Raw genomic sequence first — 8,850 nt, forward strand, 5'->3', positions numbered from 1 at the left:
CTCTACAAAAAGACATACTAGTCATAATTTTAAGTAATGTGTTTTCTGTGTTTTGCCTATTTCTTGGATGAATTTAACAGCAACCAATTAGGTTTTTGTAAGAATCTTTTTTGTACAATTTGTTAATTATCTAAGGTGCAACTTAAGTTATAAAATAATTGTTCTTGATACTACATGTAAACTTTTAAAATCAGGTTAAGAAAAATAAAAATTTTCACCTCGTACTCTCCACTTATTATTAATATTTTATATTTTTCACATGCACATTTTTATAATAATAATACTTAAGTTTGGAACTCACTTAAAATTAATTTTGAACACAAGGGATTCCCTTACCAGCTCTGGAAAGTGAAAACATAGAGTGAACCCCCTATGATTCTACAAAGCCATTTTACATTAAACTAATTGTTAAATCGTGTTACATTTAACATAAATGATACATCGACATGTTTAAGTTCATGTTTGAGAGCCATCGCATCAAAATGTACCATTCTTTTATTTCTTAGTATTAAAAGCATTCTCGCATTGCAATATATTATAAATAAAATAACATGAAAATGAATATAGATTTATGAATAAAATTTAAAAGAAATAAAATATTTGATACGTCAATATAAAAGATATTCTGCGTTAATTATTTTACTGTATTTGTCAGGAATATATGTAAAATACGATGAAATTTACGTTTTGATTGGTGATCTTACATGTAAAATGTTTATGTAAAAAGTTTTATTATTCAGTTAAATGAATTGAATGAATTGTTTGTGTTCACATTGTGCTGATATTTAGATAAGTATAAAAAATATGTTTGACAATGTCATAACCAGATATCTTTTAACATTCACGTTTTATCTGAATCTCTTAACAACATTATTTTGCACACAAATACAATTTATATATATTCAAATATAAAATATAATTCTGATATGACCAATGTTATATTTATCATAAATGTTTTATTGTATATCACAGAAAATTCTTATGGTATATTTTTGTGTGAATAAAGAAATAAAAAAGAAAATATATTTTTTCTCGATTTTATTTGCAATATATGTGAATTCAAATAAAATCTTGTTTGAATTTTTTTGATTTTCAAATGTTAGCAAGTGTTCACTATCAAATTGGGGTAATTAGACCATTTAGGGTTTTTTTTACAAGAAATATGATCAGTTATATCGATTATTAAGAATAAAATCCACATATATTATGTCATCCTTGAACTCTGTCTGTGCCGTAAACAACATAAAGTCTGCAAAAAATGCAACTTGCTTTCCTATTTGAATAGTAAATTCTTACATTACATATTTATGTAAACTAATGAAAACGTATCACTCTCTAAGACCATCATTCATCCAAGTTAAAGAATAATTTCAAAAAACATTGCCAAAAAAGCTCAGTCTAGTCATTTAAATGAGTTAAAAATAAAATAAACTATAATGCAAAATCTTTATTTTGATAATACCTTTTTAATAAGAAATAATTTCGATTTTGAGAAAATAAATTAAATTTTGTCATATCGTGAACCGAATGTCAGAAAGTCTAGTAATGCATGGGAAATTTCCCTTTCCTTAATAACGACAAATAAATAAATCAGGAATAAAAACTATATATATTTTATGTCATTTAATAGTCTCTGTCTGTGCCGTAAATAATAGAAAGTCTAAAAAATATACAACTTGCTATCCTATCTGAATAATACATTCAGGCTTTGCTTAGTTTTGTAAAATAATGAAAACCTATTACTCTTGAAGACCGTCATTCATCCAAGTTAAAGAATGATTTCTCTCCCAATGTGTCAGATTTCTTCTATTAATAGCTACTCTCAAGCGTTTTTGTCTTGTCAAACAATAAACAAAATTTTTTTGCCAGCGAGAAAAACAACAACGCAATTTGATAATAATTTAGGTGTAAAGACTTGTCTTCGTGTTGCATTCCCAAAATGAATAACTCTTTATAGGTTATTATCAAAGATTGATAATATGAATTTGTATTCTCATATCGGTTATTACTTTCAGCTTGAATCTTTACCTCCTTCAGGTTTAATCTATAAACGTGTTGAATTATGGGTAGTATATTATAAATGTCATGGATTTGTTCTTATTGGAAAATAAAGCTTGGCCGTTCCATTCTCTTATAAATCTTAAATAAACGAAACATTCTCGAGACATGAGCAAGTGGACGGTATGCTTAAAGGTTAATATATATATATTGTTTATATATATAATATAATTCTGACATTACCTTATGGTATATTTTGTGTGAATACAGAAATATATATACAGAATATATATAAATATTTATCGATTTTATTATTCAATTTAGTGATCTCTCTCTCTCTCTCTCCCCCCCCCTCTCTCTCTCTCTCCCTCCCTCCCCCCCTCTCTCTCTCTCTCTCTCTCTCTCTCTCTCTCTCTCTCTCTCTCTCTCTCTCTCTCTCTCTCTCTCTCTCTCTCTCTCTCAGATTACTGCCATTATTTGAGTTTTGACAAAAGCTACCCATAAGCATTTTTCCTTTTAAAACAATAAACAAAATTTTTGCAAGCAGAAAAACAAGTCAACAATTTGTTAATAATTAAGGTGAAAATGCTTGCTCTGTGTGTTACATTCCTAAAAATAAATAACTCTAAATAGGTTATTACAGAACCTTTAACGTTTTATATCTTAATTTGATGCTCAAATTAAGATGTATCAATATTGCAAGTTCCAAAAAGCATTATTAAAAAAGATATTACCGAATTTAAAATTATATGTGAATAAAGTGAGGTAATCAGAAATTTATTTTCTATTAAGTCTAAGCCATTTTTTTTTCAATAAGAAATGAATGCATTTATTTTAATGATTACATATAATGTGCACAAATATTTGCAGTACATATTTTACCATTCTTCGATGTTGGAAATGTTTTATAAGCATAATTATATACATATATACAATTTCACTTAAGTGCGGTAACAACCTCAATTAACACATGCAGGATCTTTAATAAAGATTGGTATTACGCATTTCTATTCTCATATCGGTAATAACTATTAGATTGAATCTTCACCTCCTTCCGGTTTAATCAATAAACGTGTTGAATTATGGGTAATAATGTAGTGGATTTCTTCCATATTGGGCAATTAATATTTGTCGTTTATTAATGCCACATTCAATTCCCTTATAAATCATTTTGCCCAACAACATAAACGTAATATTCTCGAGACATGAGCAAATGGAGGGTATGCTTAAATGTTAATAAATATATATACCAGGATATGACGTATATAATGATGAGTGCAAAAATGCCTTTAGGTTGACTGAAATTGACTGGAATGATAAACAATTTCATCATCATTTTAACATTATAAACGTTGTCTGCTGCTATATATTTTATGACATCAAGGTCAATATAAATCATAAAATAACAATGTTAAGTCTGGAAATGCTACAGCGGAAATAGCTTTATTAATAAAACAAAGCTTTAAAAAGATTTTATGCTGCAATGGCAAATATAGTCAAATCAAACCAAAATTATATCAATCAAAAATGTACACTGTTCTTTCCAAATTATTTATATGGTAAAAAATACATGTATTTAACATGTTCAAAAATATTAAATGCTTATATTGTATTTGGTATTATCAAAAGTATTATCAAAGTAAGTAAGTAAGTAAGTAAGTTAAGTAAGTAAGTAAGTAAATTTAACACTGACAAAAACAGAGTAAGAGATTAAATAAACCGGAATGTTCACAATCTCAAAACTAACAGAACAAATTGTGTGGTTGTTTTGCCATCTTTCATAGAATAATGATACTAAGGCCGCTTTTCTCATTGATAAGTAGAGCAAGACAGCAGTATCTTCACAGAATATTACTTCAGCCCCGACTCATTGCTTCAGGCCTTGCCTCTTCTATAAGTTACTTTGACAGATTTTTCATCCTAAAAGAAGCATACTTATCTTAACAAATAAAACGTTCTTTGCTATATATTGCAAATATGTAATGCCAGAATGAATACAGCAAGTTGCATACTTTGCAGATTTTCTGTTATTTATGGTACAGACAGAGGTAATTAGATGACATAAAATATCTAGTTTTTATTCAGGATTTACTTATTCGTCGGTATTAATGAATGGCAAATTTATCCTGTATTACTAGACTTTTTGACATTTAGTTCACAACATGACAAAATTTTCATTTTTTAAAATTAAAATCGAAATAAATTCTGAGGTATTTTCTAAATAAAGATTTTGCATTATATCAAGTTTATTTACAATAACATTAAAATGACTCCATTGAGGGTTTTTTGACAATATGTTTCGAGATTTGTTTACCATTAAACGAAGGTATGTGCCAAAAATTTCAGTTCATTGCCTCTTTGCGTATTTTTTTTTAAATATTCTGGTGAAAAATACGCCCAAAAATAAACATTGTTTAAACTTGTTACAATAGTTTTCAACAAAAGTGTAACAGCAATGAGTAAGAAAGCCAAATAAAACGCATATGTGTACTTTTACATGCACACTTGCAAAAGCTACAAATGTTTGTATTGTTTCGGTATTGACATTAGTATAAAATTTACAAACATATGTTATGCCTTTTGTTTTAATATTGACAATCGTATAACATTTACGATGTATATGCAGCAAGTGTCAATATTCTGTATGCATATTATATCGTCACCTAAGTGAAGTGAATTATAATGTAATATAATAAGGGGTTTATCCGTTACTTCACTATAGTGAAGATATGTAAATATATTTTTGAAGAAAGCATTTGCGCCGAGTGGTGTTACATCATAAGAACCCGAGAGTGTTTCAAGTCAGAGAAACGATTTGGAGGTTATGTTTACCGTTGCCAACTTTAAGAGGTCCTGGATCAACTCCATTTAATATACCTGCCAAATAAGGCTTTCACTTTACCTTCAGCTTTTGCATTATTTATTTCAAAGTGATTGGTGTTCAGTTTTGCGACAAAAATCATAAATTAAATTTCTATTTTTGTTTTAAATGTGCCTTTCATAAATAGGATATCATTGAGACATTTCATTATAAATATATACAAATGTATTTCATTGCATTGTTATATAGCAAAGAACGGGGTTTTTTTTAGATAAGTATGCTTATTTTGAGGTCAGAAATCTATCTAACTAACTTCTAGAAGAGACAAGGCCTGAAGCAATGAGTCGGGTCTGAAGTAATGTCCTTTGAAGATTCTGCTGTCTTTTCAACTGATCAATGACGAAAGCGGCCTTAGTGTCGTTATTTCATGAAAAGATAACAAAACAATCACAATTTGTGCTGTTAGTTTCCAGATCCAAAATAGTGCATCTTGTGAACATTCAATTTTATTAACATTTCTTACTCTGCTTTTTTTCTGTGTTAAAAAGGATTGAAGGAGCGCGTTTTATTTATTTATTTATTTATTTATTTATTTATTACACAAAGTCTTCATCACAAAAGATATACATATGTATATACATTTGTATGCTATTCATGCATGCAAAATATCGACACTTGTTGCTGCATTTACATCAAATGTTCGTAGATTTTTATACAATTGTCAAACAAAACACATAAACTTTTTATACCAATGTCAATAGCGAAACAATGCATTTCTTTATATCCTTTGCAAGTGTGCATGTAAAAGGTGAACATGTGTGTTTCATTGGGCATTGATTATTTATTGCTACTTCTCAGGTTTACCCAAGGTCTCTAGAAATCTACTTTAAAATTTTGTTTTGTAATGTATTGAATTCTATTTTGGTTGTATTTGTTGGATATATTAAGGAAGCGAAGAAATAACAGTATAATGTTGGGAATAAGACATTATAACTCATTTAGATTTTTTATTGTCTTTTATGTTAATAAATGTGGTACACTTTTATACATTTGCTATTTTTTACCAATGCCAGAATATCAACATGTGTCTTTACTTCGAACTGAAACTCTCAACCCAAGAATGATGAATGAGAGCCCTAACAAATGTTCTGTTTTTTACGATAATAATATGACATATAATATCTAGTTCTTATTTTAGCTTTACTTATTGGTCGTTACTAATGAATGGCAAATTTACCATGTACATGTATTGATAATTCCTCAGAATTTATTTCGATTTTTAGAAAATACATAAAATAATGTTATGTCGTGAACCGAATGTCAGAAAGTCTAGTGATAAAGGGGAAATTTGCCATTCATAAATAACGACGCATACTTAAATTAAGAATAAAATTTAGATTATTATGTCATTTAATTACCTCTGTCTGTGCCGTAAATAACAAAAAATCTGCCAAGTATGCAACTTGAGAATTAAATGATTCTTTAGCCAATACATTGTCTTTTCTTGTCCATTTTTTCTCGTAGTCGTAAGAAAGGACCAAAGAAACTTGACCAGTTATAGGGAGTGCAGCTTCTCAAACAGTTTGTGCGTTCTCATATTCAAATTAGACAAATTTAGAAAGACGTTCCTGGATTTCATAGAATTTCTGTAATAAGTATTTTACCAAAAGATGAGTATATCTGTAAAATTATGTATTTCTTAGAATTTTAGTGTTATTCATTCATAGAAGAATGATCTCGAAGTTCTATTAAAAGTATAAATAGTTGAGCATTCCAGTAGGGGAAGGCTATATTTTACTCCAGGAGGCATCATAGTACAATGCTACACCTCAAATATCCTAGATACATGCTATGCTTTTTTAACATCCTAGTCTGTGATAACTGTTTAGTGAACTCAGGAGTTGAGATTGTGAACTATAATGCGCTTATGATAGATTTAAAGGTATGAAAGTTAAAATCATATATCATGATAAAAACTGACTATAAACATGTATTTTGTTTGTGACATTCTTTGAAAGACTTCAACGACCTTTCCGGTTTGTATTATTGAAAATTTAAGCACCATCTTTTCTTTTCATTGGCGGGTTTACTGCTAACAAACAATATCATAAACAAAACCAGGTGTTCTTTTGTGTGAACAAGGTCAAGATGTGACCATGAATAATCTCAGTGTTGCAACTGGATAACCCGTCAGCCAATTTAAAACACTAGAAAGGACAAAAAATCAGTTACCTATCAACATAATATTCATGGAAGCAGAAACCAGTCACACGTTGCTACAACACATGTTTCTAGAAACAATGAAAATATTTGAGAACACACACAGTGTATCTTCAAAACACCCTCGATACATGTTTCACATGTGTGTTTTATTGCTATCATATTTCTTCACGACACTCTGCAGTCATGATTTCTGTTGAGCTAAAAACGTGCATGATTAATAGAGACATCAAGTCCTCACATCACAAATAGTGTGCTCGGTATGTATATCTGAACAGATTTATGTGTGTAAACAAGACATGTTTGAAATGTAATAGTGAAAATTGTATAACATTCATCATTAAGCTGTAATAAGATATGAAAGTAATGGTCATTTGTAGACTTTAAAGCTCTAAAAACTTTAATTCTGCAATTCCTTTCTCAACAAGTAATTCAGGCAAATGTCTAGAATTTCAATGATAACTTGAATATTTTTTTTTTAATTTTCATTCACGTCATTAAATAAATGTTCATTTGGTCTAATGTACATTTCAACACTCTATGAGACATGTACTGGAGGGCCGTACTCTCGCAAATTCATGTGAACGTAGTCAATTTTTATATAAATGATGCCAAACTATTATATTGTTTGACCTTTATTCAGAATATTCATACAGGCCTGTGCATTAAAATGCAAGGGAGCTCAGGGGTATATATACAACGGCATTCTTTAGAATAAGCCGGTTTATAAGGGTGACCTACACTGTAACCATGCATTTCCTATTAAGACGTGATGTGTCCACCATAAGCCTGTGTTAATCATGAGAAAAGCGTTGTGGTAGTTTGAAAGCATCAATACCATACTTACTGCTTACAATTTCTACACAAAAAGTCATACTCAGACCATCCTACTAGCATGTAGACATTCCTAATTGTGCTAGTTCTCAAGCCTTAATATAACTATGTTCTGTTGCTGTGACAGACCAGTTTTTAGTGTAGTAGAGCTGCCTGCTTTTGCTGAAGGCCTTTTAATCAGGTTAGCCCTTCCCTTCTGCTATGCATGCGCACTCTTGTCCTCTTGCAGAGTATTATCTAGGATTACCTTCGTGCATGTGTGTGGAACCTCATGCTAATGTGAAGACCATCTTAATTAATTTTAAGTTAAGTTGTTAAATTCAAATTGTTTATATTCTGAAAATATAATATGAGCTCCAAACTATCTAACTGAATATCAGTACTTTTATTGCAAATTCCATACATATTATCCATTTATAAGCAAGGAAGCAAAGAGAAGTAACTGAAACATGTTACTCATAGTGTAAATAATGTGGTTCGCTTCCCTTTTATAAATTATATAAAGATAAATAACAACACATATGATATTTGATGCATAATCTAATGCTCAAAATTACAAGTAGTTTCAACCAATGTCAGTAAAATTCTTACATACACAAACTCAATCTAAATTACCAGATAATCCTTTTACCAATCAATGAGTTGCATAATTAGAGCTCTATAGTACAGAGTGGCACCAACTTAACAGACTTACTAAATGTCACCTATGCTTGTCTATTTTACATGTTGACAACAGGGGCCTTATGGGGAGATCTATGTTTTTTAATTCTTTTAAATGAGATCTAAGGGAATAAGTCACAGAGTTTTTGTGTGGAGCAAAGGGCTATAGCTTAAAAGTTACGAAGTAAATAATTATGATTCTTGTGTAGTGCAATTCTTTTCATGTCAATATCTTAAATACATGTTCAGTAATCAGCTACATTAAAGTTTTTGCATGCATCAATGATAATGATCCAGTGATCACAGAGCTTGAAAAA

The sequence above is a fragment of the Ruditapes philippinarum genome, unplaced genomic scaffold, assembly GCF_026571515.1.
Source record: "Ruditapes philippinarum isolate M1 unplaced genomic scaffold, ASM2657151v2 ctg269_1_1_1_1, whole genome shotgun sequence".
NCBI lineage: Eukaryota > Metazoa > Mollusca > Bivalvia > Venerida > Veneridae > Ruditapes > Ruditapes philippinarum.